This window comes from Pleurodeles waltl, chromosome 3_1 (assembly GCF_031143425.1).
Source record: "Pleurodeles waltl isolate 20211129_DDA chromosome 3_1, aPleWal1.hap1.20221129, whole genome shotgun sequence".
Lineage (NCBI taxonomy): Eukaryota > Metazoa > Chordata > Amphibia > Caudata > Salamandridae > Pleurodeles > Pleurodeles waltl.
Window position 1 is genome coordinate 1784201656 of NC_090440.1, and position 16087 is coordinate 1784217742.

Consider the following 16087-nt stretch of genomic DNA (forward strand, 5'->3'; position numbering starts at 1 on the left):
TTACAATGTCTAAGGTTTTGCTTAGACACTGTAGGGGCACAGTGCTCATGCACTGGTACCCTCACCTATGGTATAGTGCACCCTGCCTTAGGGCTGTAAGGCCTGCTAGAGGGGTGTCTTACCTATACTGCATAGGCAGTGAGAGGCTGGCATGGCACCCTGAGGGGAGTGCCATGTCGACTTACTCATTTTGTTCTCACTAGCACACACAGGCTTGTAAGCAGTGTGTCTGTGCTGAGTGAGGGGTCTCTAGGGTGGCATAAGACATGCTGCAGCCCTTAGAGACCTTTCTTGGCATCAGGGCCCTTGGTACTAGAAGTACCAGTTACAAGGGACTTATCTGAATGCCAGGGTGTGCCAATTGTGGATACAATGGTACATTTTAGGTGAAGGAACACTGGTGCTGGGGCCTGGTTAGCAGGGTCCCAGCACACTTCTCAGTCAAGTCAGCATCAGTATCAGGCAAAAAGTGGGGGGTAACTGCAACAGGGAGCCATTTCTTTACACTCCCCCAGGCAGGAATTGTCACACCTGGCGGTGAGCCTCAAAGGCTCACCTCCTTTGTGCCAACCCAGCAGGACACTCCAGCTAGTGGAGTTGCCCGCCCCCTCCGGCCAGGCCCCACTTTTGGCGGCAAGGCCGGAGAAAATAATGAGAAAAACAAGGAGGAGTCACTGGCCAGTCAGGACAGCCCCTAAGGTGTCCTGAGCTGAAGTGACTCTAACTTTTAGAAATCCTCCATCTTGCAGATGGAGGATTCCCCCAATAGGGTTAGGATTGTGACCCCCTCCCCTTGGGAGGAGGCACAAAGAGGGTGTACCCACCCTCAGGGCTAGTAGCCATTGGCTACTAACCCCCCAGACCTAAACACGCCCTTAAATTTAGTATTTAAGGGCTACCCTGAACCCTAGAAAATTAGATTCCTGCAACTACAAGAAGAAGGACTGCCCAGCTGAAAACCCCTGCAGCGGAAGACCAGAAGACGACAACTGCCTTGGCTCCAGAAACTCACCGGCCTGTCTCCTGCCTTCCAAAGATCCTGCTCCAGCGACGCCTTCCAAAGGGACCAGCGACCTCGACATCCTCTGAGGACTGCCCCTGCTTCGAAAAGACAAGAAACTCCCGAGGACAGCGGACCTGCTCCAAGAAAAGCTGCTACTTTGTTTCCAGCAGCTTTAAAGAACCCTGCAAGCTCCCCGCAAGAAGCGTGAGACTTGCAACACTGCACCCGGCGACCCCGACTCGGCTGGTGGAGATCCGACACCTCAGGCGGGACCCCAGGACTACTCTGATACTGTGAGTACCAAAACCTGTCCCCCCTGAGCCCCCACAGCGCCGCCTGCAGAGGGAATCCCGAGGCTTCCCCTGACCGCGACTCTTTGAATCCAAAGTCCCGACGCCTGGGAGAGACCCTGCACCCGCAGCCCCCAGGACCTGAAGGACCGGACTTTCACTGGAGAAGTGACCCCCAGGAGTCCCTCTCCCTTGCCCAAGTGGAGGTTTCCCCGAGGAATCCCCCCCCTTGCCTGCCTGCAGCGCTGAAGAGATCCCGAGATCTCTCATAGACTAACATTGCAAACCCGACGCTTGTTTCTACACTGCACCCGGCCGCCCCCACGCTGCTGAGGGTGAAATTTCTGTGTGGGCTTGTGTCCCCCCCGGTGCCCCACAAAACCCCCCTGGTCTGCCCTCCGAAGACGCGGGTACTTACCTGCAAGCAGACCGGAACCGGGGCACCCCCTTCTCTCCATTCTAGCCTATGTGTTTTGGGCACCACTTTGAACTCTGCAACTGACCGGCCCTGAGCTGCTGGTGTGGTGACTTTGGGGTTGCTCTGAACCCCCAACGGTGGGCTACCTTGGACCAAGAACTAAGCCCTGTAAGTGTCTTACTTACCTGGTTAACCTAACAAAATCTTACCTCCCCCAGGAACTGTGAAAATTGCACTAAGTGTCCACTTTTGAAATAGCTATTTGTCAATAACTTGAAAAGTATACATGCAATTGAAATGATTCAAAGTTCCTAATGTACTTACCTGCAATACCTTTCAAACAAGATATTACATGTTAAATTTGAACCTGTGGTTCTTAAAATAAACTAAGAAAATATATTTTTCTATAACAAAACCTATTGGCTGGATTTGTCTCTGAGTGTGTGTACCTCATTTATTGTCTATGTGTATGTACAACAAATGCTTAACACTACTCCTTGGATAAGCCTACTGCTCGACCACACTACCACAAAATAGAGCATTAGTATTATCTCTTTTTGCCACTATCTTACCTCTAAGGGGAACCCTTGGACTCTGTGCATGCTATTCCTTACTTTGAAATAGCACATACAGAGCCAACTTCCTACAGGGTTGGAGTACCTTAGGCTTCAGGGATGGGGTGGGGGTTGGGGTTGTTTTAGGGGCAAGGATGGGGGGTTTGTGTGGTTTTAGGGGAGGGGGGGTCGCAGTAATTTTTAGGGGTTAGGGGCCAGAGGGGACGCATGCTGGAACCATGCATGCCTATCACTAATGCCTTTACCAGGAATGCCTTTACAACATAAAATAGTTGTTAAGACATTCGTGGTAAAGGCATTAGTGGTAACAACGCAGTCGTTGTGCCGACCTCGTTGTTCAGGCATGCGTTGTTCCGACATACATTCATCACTGAGAAGGATAGCAAGTTTTAACAAGAACCTTATGCTCTGCCTTCTATATGCAACCCAAGCTCTACCTCTAAACTTCCCCAAAATAGTCATAATCTTAATACAAAAGAAAATGCTTTACTTCATTTGGAAAGATACATTTGCCTGGAATACTAGAACAACTCTGTATCAAACAACAGTAGAACGATGCTTAGACGTCCCACATGTGGACACATATATTCAGGTGGTCCAAATACAACCAGTTCTGGTCTGGAATCATAACCCAGAAAACAAGCCATAAACACAGTAGGAATAAGAATTCACCATAACTCCTCTGCTATTTGCTGTGACTCCCCACTAGAGCTAGACCTAAAGCACACACGGTCCTCCGAGCTATATCAAACCTCTGACTACTAGCAGGGGGCAATGAGGAAGAACGCCCCCTCGTCCTACCCTCTTCGTTGACCCCAGTGGTCAATAATCTGAACTTTACACAGCAATTTTCAGAGATGAGCGTTAACAATTCGAACTAGAATAACTCACTTTTGCTAGGGGAACCCAGAAAATGGATGCCTTTTGTCTTGCAATTTAATAAGAGACAGATTTGTTTTGTTTAGAGATTATATCGGCTAGCCCTGGTATTGCATTGGGCCAACAATCTTGAACTAAGGGTAACTATGTGTAGGATGAAAAAAAACATTTAGAATCCCTTTTCATAGAGTGAGGCGTCAGGAAGTCACATGGCCTATATCTATATATTCAAGAGCTCAGACTGATGCCCCAACACAAATATGTAGCAAACTGGAAAAACGTTTTATAGACAGAAATCGGTGGTTTCTGGATCAAAACATTTCAACAACATGAGTAACACTCTCTGAGCCCGGTCTTAAATGCTCCTGATGCTACAAAAATCATTGCAATTATTTATTATTCAAGAACAGATTTTTTTTTTTTTTTTTTAAGTTGGATATAATCGAGGAAGCCTTTCTTTTTGTCATCTACATTCTTGGTTTCTTTTTTACAACTGAGACTAACCATATTTTAAGACATTGTAAATGGTTTGATAATTCAACAAAACTGTACAATTAAAATCAAAAATTATTTCTTTTATAGCATAGCAAAACAGTTAATAATCGCAGCTCAAAGTGGTCTTTAGTGTTTCCAGAATAAAACGATTTTTGCTTCTCATTTTTCATGAGATGCTTGATAGTTTGAGTTGATTGTTCACATAAGATCAGGCATTGCGGGCCGAATTCAAATAGTAGCCAGTGAAGGTGTTTGAGGAAAGGGGAGACATCTGATTTCTTTCCCCCAGTAATCTGCAGCTGTGTGTAGTATGGCTGAAAGAGTTCTGGTGGCAGATTCTGAGACCAGCTAGATGAATCGCTATACTGCGAGTCTGCAGGGCGAATAGCAGGTTTTAGTTTCCTGAGTAACTGTTTTTGACTCTGAGTTTGTTAGTTTAGTGATGTATCATTTAGTGTGAGGTTTTTCTCTAAGATGTAGCCAAGCTATTCTGCGAGTAGGACCAGGAATGCAGAGATGCCTAGGGGACAAAGAGTGCTCAGCCAATTTTGTACTGGGGCTGGATTTTTATATACAATTCGGAGAAAGAATTCAGTTTTTGAGGATTCGGTTTTAAAGAGAGTGATTAAAGTCCTTTCTCTGCAATTTAGCAAATGGAATTAGGAGGTACTATGAATAAGGGCTCAGACTCTAAAAAGGTGTAGCCTAGACGTTGCCAGCACATTTATGAATGGAGATGGCATTTTCCAGGTCAATTACAGCTAGAGATTTCATGTAAAGCCTGAATAATTGAGGCGATATGGTGGAACCTTGAGGTTATCTGTATATCACTGGAAACAACAGTGATACATTTCAGTATAATTTTATGAAGTGAGATCTGGAAGAGGGGATTGACAAAACGTAGCACTAATATTACCTCTATTCTTATCCTAATGCTGAGGATCTAAAGGGAATGATGGGTGGTCGTGTGTATTGAATGCTGCAGAGATGTCTAAAAGAACCACCAGGCAAACAGCTCCCTCATCTAAGATTTTTAGCGAATCGTCCATTATTTGAACGGTGGCTGTTTCTGTACTAAAATTGGACCAAAACCAGAAAGGATTTAGTTGATTGTTTTTTGTGCTATATGCTAGTAGTTGGAAAACAAACTGAAAGAACTGTAGCATCCCAAGTAACAGTAGAGACTGGTCTGAGAGTTGAGTCAAAGTTCTGCTTCTTAAGGAGAACAGTAGGCAGATTTGAGTGGGTTTTATGAACAAAGGGGAAATGTCTTCTATAGATGTGTTTTCAATTTTAAGCAGAAGGCGATTTCTTCTTGGCATTCCTTTAACAAGAAAATAGAGGTTCTTTGGCGCAAGAGGAGGGATTTGTAGAGTGAATGATATGATAAAAAGTGGACTTTGGGAGTGTCTATTCGAAATCTCATGAGTTGGGTTTTTTTTTGGTGTCTTGGAAAGAACGTTCATAACGATATACAGTACCATCGGCAGCACAATTATCTTCATCAAGGCCACTCTTCCCATAAGCACAATGGCAAGGGACATCCAATATTGTATGTCACTTTTTATTTGATTCATTAAGGGAGTGTTGTTGCCTTCCCACTACCAAACTCAGTTTCAAGACACAAATACTCAGGTATTTAATCTCAAATGTTATCAAACTCAACTGTGATCGTGGCCCATTTGGTTCCCTGTGACCCACTGCCTATCAGATATACGCTGGTCTTATCCCAGTTAACATGCAGCCCTAAGTGATGCACGTAAACGTTGGTCCAGATCTATCTGAATGCTTTGGGAAGAAGAGAGCAAAACTTTGTCAATACTTCAGCAGAACTGTCAAAGAAGGCCTCGATTCCTGGATCTGATCTAATCAGTTCGGCCAATAGTTCGAATATAATGCAAATGGTCGGGGTAATAAAGGACTTCCCTGCCCTGTGCCCCTGGTAGTTTGAAGGGAGATGGGAAAGAATTTCATTGACCAACATTCAAACCACCAGGCCCATGCATGGCAAACGTGTGCAAGTCAGAATCTTGGCTCCCACTTTTAAACAATTTAACAGCGCAAACAAATAGGAAGAATGTGATTTTCAACAAGCTAGGCACAAGTGCAATGCAATTAAAGTTTCTAGAATGAAGCAGACGGGCTGATTCGAAAATATTTTTAAAAATCTGCCAAATAGTACAAATAAATTAAAAAGTGATTGGATTTGGGGGGTGAGGGAGTAGTTTTGATTAGGCTAGATCTTTTGTTGGCTTACAAAGGAATTATAGAAACCTGGACACAAGCAGATGGAACGTTCTCAACACATGGTGAGCCTGACACAGTTCCTGAGGGAAACCTATCTTGCTAACAAATTTGAGATCTTGGGAATGATACTGGCTAGAACATTACCTAAAACTCCATTGCAGACTTGCGCAATTTGGGATTGGTGACTGGGAGGGTGCATGGGATTTGAAAGTAGTGGATATTTAATCTATTCAGGTGTTGCAATTTGATGTTCCTGTTCCTCTCTTATCTGGCTCTGTCTTACTCCGATCTTAATGACCCTCTTCACTCATGTCTCCGTTTTCAGCTCCTTTGTCAACCAGATAAAAAAAATATATATATATATATATATATATATGGAAAATGTCACTTACCCAGTGTACATCTGTTCGTGGCATGAGACGCTGCAGATTCACATGCTTTGCACATCCCACCATCTAGTGTTGGGCTCAGAGTGTTACAAGTTGTTTTTCTTCGAAGAAGTCTTTTCAAGTCACGAGATCGATGGACTCCTCCCCTTTCGGCTCCATTGCGCATGGGCGTCGACTCCATCTTAGATTGTTTTCCCCGCAGAGGGTGAAGTAGGAGTTGTGTATTATAGTAATAGTTCCCATGCAATGGAGTAAACATGTATGTACATAATGTAGTTTAAAGTGCTATATTTACAAATTTACAAATGTTGAAGATCAACTTCGAAACAGCTACAGGCTCCCGGGGAGGCGGGTGGGCGCATGTGAATATGCAGCGTCTCATGCCACGAACAGATGTACACTGGGTAAGTGACATTTTCCGTTCGATGGCATGTGTAGCTGCAGATACACATGCTTTGCAAAGACTAGTAAGCAGTTATCTCCCCAAAAGCGGTGGTTCAGCCTGTAGGAGTTGAAGTTGTTTGAAACAAAGTTCGTAGTACTGCTTGTCCTACTGTGGCTTGTTGTGCTGTTAACACATCCACGCAGTAGTGCTTGGTAAACGTATGAGGCGTATACCATGTGGCTGCCTTACATATTTCAGTCATTGGAATGTTTCCTAGAAAGGCCATGGTAGCACCTTTCTTTCTAGTTGAGTGTGCCCTTGGTGTAATAGGCAGTTCTCTTTTTGCTTTGAGATAACAGGTTTGAATGCATTTAACTATCCATCTAGCAATGCCTTGTTTGGAAATTGGATTTCCTGTATGAGGTTTTTGGAAAGCAATAAATAATTGTTTTGTTTTCCGAATTTGTTTTGTTCTGTCAATGTAGTACATTAACGCTCTTTTTATGTCTAATGTATGTAGTGCTCTCTCAGCTACAGAGTCTGGCTGTGGGAAGAACACTGGTAGTTCTACTGTTTGATTCAAGTGGAACGGTGATATGACTTTTGGTAAAAATTTAGGATTTGTCCGTAGAACTACTTTATGCTTGTGTATTTGAATAAATGGTTCTTGTATGGTAAATGCTTGGATTTCACTGACTCTTCTTAGAGATGTGATGGCAATTAGAAATGCAACTTTCCATGTTAAATATTGCATTTCACATGAGTGCATGGGCTCAAACGGTGGCCCCATGAGTCGTGTTAAGACAATGTTGAGGTTCCATGAAGGAACTGGTGGTGTTCTTGGTGGTATAATTCTTTTTAGGCCCTCCATAAAGGCTTTTATGACTGGTATCCTAAACAATGAAGATGAGTGGGTAATTTGCAGGTAAGCAATGATTGCAGTAAGATGTATCTTAACGGATGAAAAAGCTAGTTTTGACTTTTGCAAATGTAGCAAGTAGCTTACGATGTCTTTAGCAGATGCGTGTAAGGGTTGAATTTGATTATTATGGCAATAATAAACAAACCTTTTCCACTTATTTGCATAGCAATGTCTAGTGGTAGGTTTCCTAGCTTGTTTTATGACCTCCATACATTCCTGTGTAAGGTCTAAGTGTCCAAACTCTAGGACTTCAGGAGCCAAATTGCTAGATTCAGCGATGCTGGATTTGGGTGTCTGATTTGTGTTGCGTTAACAGATCTGGTCTGTTTGGTAGTTTGACATGAGGCAGTACTGAGAGGTCTAGTAGTGTTGTGTACCAAGGTTGTCTTGCCCATGTTGGCGCTATTAGTATGAGTTTGTTTTGACTCAACTTGTTTACCAGATATGGAAGGAGTGGGAGAGGGGGAAAAGCGTAAGCAAATATCCCTGACCAACTCATCCATAACGCATTGCCCTGAGACTGATGTTGTGGGTACCTGGATGCGAAGTTTCGGCATTTAGCGTTTTCCTTTGTTGCAAATAGATCTATTTGTGGTGTTCCCCACCTCTGGAAGTAAGTGTTCAGTATTTGGGGGTGAATCTCCCATTCGTGGATCTGTTGGTGATCCCGAGAGAGATTGTCTGCTAACTGATTCTGAATTCCTGGAATAAATTGTGCTATTAGGCGAATGTGGTTGTGAATCGCCCAATGCCATATTCTCTGTGCCAGGAGACACAACTGTGGTTGGTTTTCTAGCTTGTTTTATGACTTCCATACATTCCTGTGTAAGGTCTAAGTGTCCGAACTCTAAGACTTCAGGAGCCAAATTGCTAGATTCAGCGATGCTGGATTGGGGTGTCTGACCTGTTGATTGTGTTGAGTTAACAGATCTGGTCTTTTTGGTAGTTTGATATGAGGCACTACTGAGAGGTCTAGTAGTGTTGTATACCACGTTTGTCTTTCCCAAGTTGGTGCTATGAGTATGAGTTTGAGTTTGTTTTGACTCAACTTGTTTACTAGATATGGAAGGAGTGGGAGAGGGGGAAAAGCGTATGCAAATATCCCTGACCAACTCATCCATAACGCATTCCCCAGAGACTGATCTTGTGGGTACCTGGATGCGAAGTTTTGGCATTTTGCGTTTTCTTTTGTTGCAAACAGGTCTATTTGTGGTGTTCCCCAATTTCGGAAGTAAGTGAGTAGTACTTGGGGATGAATCTCCCATTCGTGGATCTGTTGGTGATCCCGAGAGAGATTGTCTGCTAATTGATTCTGTATCCCTTGAATGAACTGTGCTATTAGGCGAATGTGGTTGTGTATCGCTGTAAGGAAATGCCTCCTTGGCATGGTTACCCCCTGACTTTTTGCCTTTGCTGATGCTATGTTTACAATTGAAAGTGTGCTGAGGCCTGCTAACCAGGCCCCAGCACCAGTGTTCTTTCCCTAACCTGTACTTTTGTATCCACAATTGGCAGACCCTGGCATCCAGATAAGTCCCTTGTAAATGGTACCCCTGGTACCAAGGGCCCTGATGCCAAGGAAGGTCTCTAAGGGCTGCAGCATATCTTATGCCACCCTGGAGACCCCTCACTCAGCACAGACACCCTGCTTGCCAGCTTGTGTGTGCTGGTGAGAACAAAAAGAGTAAGTCGACATGGCACTCCCCTCAGGGTGCCATGCCAGCCTCTCACTGCCTATGCAGGTATAGATAAGTCACCCCTCTAGCAGGCCTTACAGCCCTAAGGCAGGGTGCACTATACCATAGGTGAGGGCACCAGTGCATGAGCACTGTGCCCCTACAGTGTCTAAGCAATACCTTAGACATTGTAAGTGCAGGGTAGCCATAAGAGTATATGGTCTGGGAGTCTGTTTTACACGAACTCCACAACTCCACAGCACCATAATGGCTACACTGAAAACTGGGAAGTTTGGTATCAAACTTCTCAGCACAATAAATGCACACTGATGCCAGTGTACATTTTATGGTGAAATACACCCCAGAGGGCACCTTAGAGGTGTCCCCTGAAACCTTAACCGACTATCTGTGTAGGCTGACTGGTTCCAGCAGCCTGCCACAACCGAGACATGTTGCTGGCCCCATGGGGAGAGTGCCTTTGTCACTCTGAGGCCAGTAACAAAGCCTGCACTGGGTGGAGATGCTAACACCTCCCCCAGGCAGGAGCTGTCACACCTGGCGGTGAGCCTCAAAGGCTCACCCCTTTGTGCCAGCACCGCAGGACACTCCAGCTAGTGGAGTTGCCCGCCCCCTCCGGCCACGGCCCCCACTTTTGGCGGCAAGGCCGGAGAAAATAATGAGAATAACAAGGAGGAGTCACTGGCCAGTCAGGACAGCCCCTAAGGTGTCCTGAGCTGAAGTGACTCTAACTTTTAGAAATCCTCCATCTTGCAGATGGAGGATTCCCCAATAGGATTAGGGATGTGACCTCCTCCCCTTGGGAGGAGGCACAAAGAGGGTGCACCCACCCTCAGGGCTAGTAGCCATTGGCTACTAACCCCCCAGACCTAAACACGCCCTTAAATTTAGTATTTAAGGGCTTCCCTGAACCTAGGAAAACAGATTCCGGCAACTTACCGAAGAAGACTGCTGAGCTGAAAACCCCTGCAGAAGAAGAAAGAAGACACCAACTGCTTTGGCCCCAGTCCTACCGGCCTGTCTCCTGCCTTCTAAAGAACCCTGCTCCAGCGACGCTTTCTCCAGGACCAGCGACCTCTGAATCCTCAGAGGACTGCCCTGCTTCCAAGAGACCAAGAAACTCCCGAGGACAGCGGCACTGCTCCAAAAGAACTGCAACTTTGTTTCAAGGAGCAGATTTAAAGACCCCTGCAACTCCCCGCAAGAAGCGTGAGACTTGCAACACTGCACCCGGCGACCCCGACTCGACTGGTGGAGAACCAACACCTCCGGGAGGACCCTCCGGCGACTCCGAGTCCGTGAGTAACCAAAGTTGCCCCCCCTGAGCACCCACAGCGACGCCTGCAGAGGGAATCCTGAGGCTCCCCCTGACCGCGACTGCCTGAACTCCATTTCCTGACGGCTGGAAAAGACCCTGCACCCGCAGCCCCCAGCACCTAAAGGAACGGAACTCCTGTGCAGGAGTGACCCCCAGGAAGCCCTCTCCCTTGCCCAGGTGGTGGCTACCCCGAGGAGCCCCCCCCCTTGCCTGCCTGCAACGCTGAAGAGATCCCTTGATCTCTCATTGATTTCCATTGAAAACCCGACGCTTGTTTCTACACTGCACCCGGCCGCACCAGTGCCGCTGAGGGTGTACTTTTTGTGTGGACTTGTGTCCCCCCCGGTGCCCTACAAAACCCCCCTGGTCTGCCCTCCGAAGACGCGGGTACTTACCTGCTGGCAGACCGGAACCGGGGCACCCCCTTCTCTCCATTGAAGCCTATGCGTTTTGGGCACCTCTTTGACCTCTGCACCTGACCGGCCCTGAGCTGCTGGTGTGGTAACTTTGGGGTTGCTCTGAACCCCCAACGGTGGGCTACCTTGGACCCAAACCTGAGACTTGTAAGTGATTTACTTACCTGACAAAACTAACAAAAACTTATCTCCCCCAGGAACTGTGAAAATTGCACCAAGTGTCCACTTTTAAAACAGCTTATTGTGTTTTATGTGAAAAGTATACATGCTAATGTGATGATTCAAAGTTCCTAAAGTACTTACCTGCAATACCTTTCAAATGAGATATTACATGTAGAATTTGAACCTGTGGTTCTTAAAATAAAGTAAGAAAATATATTTTTCTATAACAAAACCTATTGGCTGGATTTGTCTCCGAGTGTGTGTTCCTCATTTATTGCCTGTGTGTATGTACAACAAATGCTTAACACTACTTCTTTGATAAGCCTACTGCTCGACCACACTATCACAAAATAGAGCATTAGTATTATCTCTTTTTGCCACTATCTTACCTCTAAGGGGAACCCTTGGACTCTGTGCATACTATTCCTTACTTTGAAATAGTGCATACAGAGCCAACTTCCTACAATCGCCCAATGCCATATTTTCTGTGTCAGGAGACACAACTGTGTTGAGTGTGTTCCCCCCGTTTGTTTAGGTAATACATTGTTGTCATGTTGTCTGTTTTGACAAGAATGTGTTTGTGGCTTATTATTGGTTGACATGCTTTTAACGTAGAAATACTGCTAATAGTTCTAAGTGATTTATGTGAAACTGTTTTTGCTGAGAGTCCCATTGTCCCTGAATGCTGTGTTGATTGAGGTGTGCTCCCCACCCTATCATGGAGGCATCTGTAGTTATTACGTATTGAGGCACTGGGTCTTGAAAAGGCCGCCCTTGGTTTAAATTTATATTGTTCCACCATTGAAGCAAGGTGTATGTTTGGCGGTCTATCAACACTAGATCTAGAAGTTGACCCTGTGCTTGAGACCATTGTGATGCAATGCACTGTTGTAAGGGCCGCATGTGCAATCTTGCGTTTGGGACAATGGCTATGCATGAGGACATCATGCCTAGGAGTTTCATTACAATTTTGACTTGTATTCTTTGGTTTGGATACATGACCTGTATTACATTGTGAAATGCTTGTACTCTTTGTGGACTTGGAGTGGCAATCGCTTTTGCTGTGTCGATTGTTGCCCCTAAGTATTGCTGTGTTTGACAGGGCTGAAGGTGTGACTTTGTGTAGTTGATTGAGAAACCTAGTTTGTGTAGGGTTTCTATGACGTACTTTGTGTGTTGTAAACACCGTTCTAGTGTGTTGGTTTTGGTTAACCAATCATCTAGGTACGGGAACACATGTATTTGCTGCCTTCTGATATGCGCAGCTACTACTGCCAGGCATTTTGTAAAAACTCTTGGTGCAGTTGTTATTCCGAATGGCAACACCTTGAATTGGTAATGTACCCCTTGGAATACAAATCTTAGGTACTTTCTGTGTGAAGGATGTATTGGTATATGGAAATATGCATCCTTTAGGTCTAGTGTTGTCATTAGTCTCCCCCCCACAGGTGTTATGTGTTGGGGATTTGTGACTTGAAAGTCACTGCTTGTTTTGAGGAGCTTTGGGGCTTTGGAACTTCCCTCTATTCTTTTGGAATTGTCCCCCTCTATATTGTCCCCGAAAACTTCCCCGCTGATATTGACTTTGATAAGTGGGCCTTGTTTGTGAGGTTGTGGGTTCTGTAGCTTGTCCTCGAAACCCCCCTCTAAACTTTGTTTTGCGAAATGTGCCTCAGCTCTGTGGGGAGTAGAGTGCGCCCATGGCTTTGGCTGTATCAGTGTCTTTTTTAAGTTTTTCTATAGCAGTGTCCACCTCCGGCCCAAACAACTGCTGTCCATTAAAAGGCATATTCAGCACGGCTTGTTGAATTTCCGGCTTGAATCCTGATGTACGCAACCATGCGTGTCTCCTTATTGTTACTGCAGTATTTTCTGTCCTCGCAGCTGTATCTGCTGCATCCATTGCTGACCATATCTGATTATTTGAGATACTTTGTCCTTCATCACCACTTGTTGTGTCCTTTTTTGGAACTCTTTGGGTAAGTGTTCTATGAAATGCTGCATTTCGTCCCAATGAGCCCTATCATATCTTGCCAGAAGTGCTCGTGAGTTGGCAATACGCCATTGGTTTGCTGCTTGTGCTGCAACCCTTTTCCCTGCATCGTCAAATTTGCGACTCTCCTTGTCTGGAGATGTTGCGTCTCCCGAGGTGTGAGAGTTTGCTCTCTTGCAAGCTGCCCCTACTACCACAGAGTCTGGTGTTAATTGCTGCGTGATATACACAGGGTCTGTAGGCGGTGGCTTGTACTTTTTGTCCACCCTTGGAGTTATGTCCCTGCCCTTCACAGGCTCCTGAAATACCTGTTTGGAGTGTTTTAGCATTCCAGGTAGCATGGGTAAGCTCTGGTATTGGCTATGAGTGGAGGATAGTGTATTAAACAGAAAGTCATCCTCAATCAGTTCTGCATGGAAGGTGACATTATGAAAAGCTGCTGCCCTTGAGACCACCTGCGTGTAAGACGTACTGTCCTCAGGTGGGGACGGTCTTGCTGGGTAACAGTCTGGGCTGTTATCCGATACTGGCGCATCATAAAGGTCCCATGCGTCGGGATCGTCCTGACTCATTGCAGTATGCGTTGGGGATTGCATCAGTGGTGGAGTGACTACCGGTGATGTGTGCATTGATGGTGATGGTGGCGGAGTTGTCTGTCTTGCCACCTTTGCCTGTGGCTGCTTGTCCTTATCTTGAAAGGCAAGTCTTCTTTTCATTTTAATTGGGGGAAGAGTGCTTATCTTCCCTGTGTTCTTTTGAATGTGGAGCCTCCTTTGAGTGTAGTCTGGCTCCATTGATTCTAGTTCTTGTCCGAACTTATGTCCTTGCATTTGGGAGGACAATCTCTGTTCCTCTGTGTAGGAACCCGATTTTGGTTCCGAGGCTGGATGTTTCGGAGTGGAAACCTTTTCTGTAGCCTTTTTCGGCTCCGACGACACTTTCTTTAGTTTCGGCGTTGTGATCTCTCGGTGCCGACCCATTTTGGTGCCGCTGTCTCGGTGCCGAACTTGCTCGGAGCCGCTGTCTCGGGCTCAAGATTGCTGTGTGCCGGTATCTCGACCGGAGTCGGATGACTTAGACACAAGCGTTCCCTTTTTCGGTGCCGATGATCGGTCACCTATTTTACGGGTTAAGCCATGGCCTGTTGGCGGTGGCGTCCCCTGGGCTTTTGTGGTCTTCTCGTGAGTTTTATGTTTCGATGTCTTACTCACGGTTTTCGGCGTTTCTTCGGGATCGATCTCATCTGAGTCCGATTCCTGGATGGAGAAGGTTTCTTCCTCCTCGAAACGCCCTTGTCCTGTCGGCGCCGACGCCATTTGCAGTCTTCTTGCTCTTCGGTCTCTTAGTGTCTTCCTGGACCGAAACGCTCGACAGGCTTCACAAGTATCTTCCTTGTGTTCTGGCGACAAACACAAGTTACAGACCAGATGCTGATCTGTATATGGATACTTGTTATGGCATTTTGGGCAGAAGCGGAATTGGGTCCGTTCCATCAGCCTTGAAGAGACATGTGGCCGGGCCGACCAGGCACCGACGGGGGAATCGAAAAAACCCCGAAGGGCCACCGGAGCTCTTCAAAAGTCGGTGTCGATCTGTTATAACGAACCCGATACCGAACGCAAACAAACCGATGGTTTTTCTGAGATTCTAACTAACTTTCTGAACCGAAACCCGGAGCGAAAAGGAACACGTTCGAACCTGATGGCAGAAAAAAAACAATCTAAGATGGAGTCGACGCCCATGCGCAATGGAGCCGAAATGGGAGGAGTCCCTCGATCTTGTGACTCGAAAAGACTTCTTCGAAGAAAAACAACTTGTAACACTCAGAGCAACACCAGGTGGCGGGATGTGCACAGCATGTGTATCTGCAGCTACACATGCCATCGAACATATATATATATATATATATATATATATATTCAACTTCAGAGCCTAGGACCGTCCGATGAAGGTACCATTATTGTTGTGAAATGCACTTACAACTCGTTTTCACATTTCTTATCTTATGGCTCTGTGTGTATATTGCTATAAACTGTGCTAAGATCATTTAGAACTAAGCATAATAGAAGCTTTGTTACTTCTGGTGAAGATGTTTCTATTTTTAGAGAGGAAGATCAGTGAAATATAAAAACAAGTGTTTTCTTTGCCACTCCTGCTTGAAAACTAAAATTGAGATTAATGTATTTCTAAGACTGCTTACTTATTTGCTTAAGTCAGTATGGTATACCCCTGCTAGTGTGAAACTCAATCATGCACCGACAAGGTGAGACACCTCTGCTGAGTACTATTTAGGGCAAAGCCATTCCTAGATCTCAGCTGCTCGTTGTTTGCATGACAATAAAGTCTACACTATGAGGCTACAAAAGTTGGTGAAAACTGAAAGCTGGTTGGCAGTTGCAGGAAGTTTGCAGCCTTATTTCTCTGTGCTTAGGGCGCGAGTCATATGGTAGGATTTTAGGGGCAGAGCTTTTGAAAAACCTGTCAAAGAAACAATTTTTAGGTCGCGCGTGCAAGCGCTCTGACGTGTTGTAATCTATCTGTGGGCGTTTACCCACGCCAACCGCACGCCCATCACTATCACTCATTCATGGTCTTGCCTTTCAAAAATACTTTGTCATCATTGGTAAATACTTCACGTTTGTCCCTCCTTTGGGCAGTTTGTTACTGCTTTGGCCTTTGACCCTGTTACATGGATAATGCACGTTTGCAGATACGTTCCACTGTGAGCAAACTTTTTTCCTCTGTGTCTCTCCTTCGCGCTCACACTTATGACGCACATGGCACTTTGAGTTGGCTTGCTTATGTCAACTGTTTTACTTTTCATTTTCAATTAATGTGTCAAGAAAAGACCAGTTAGGAATTTACAATGCTAATAGCTCTAACTCGAGCAAACACGAGACC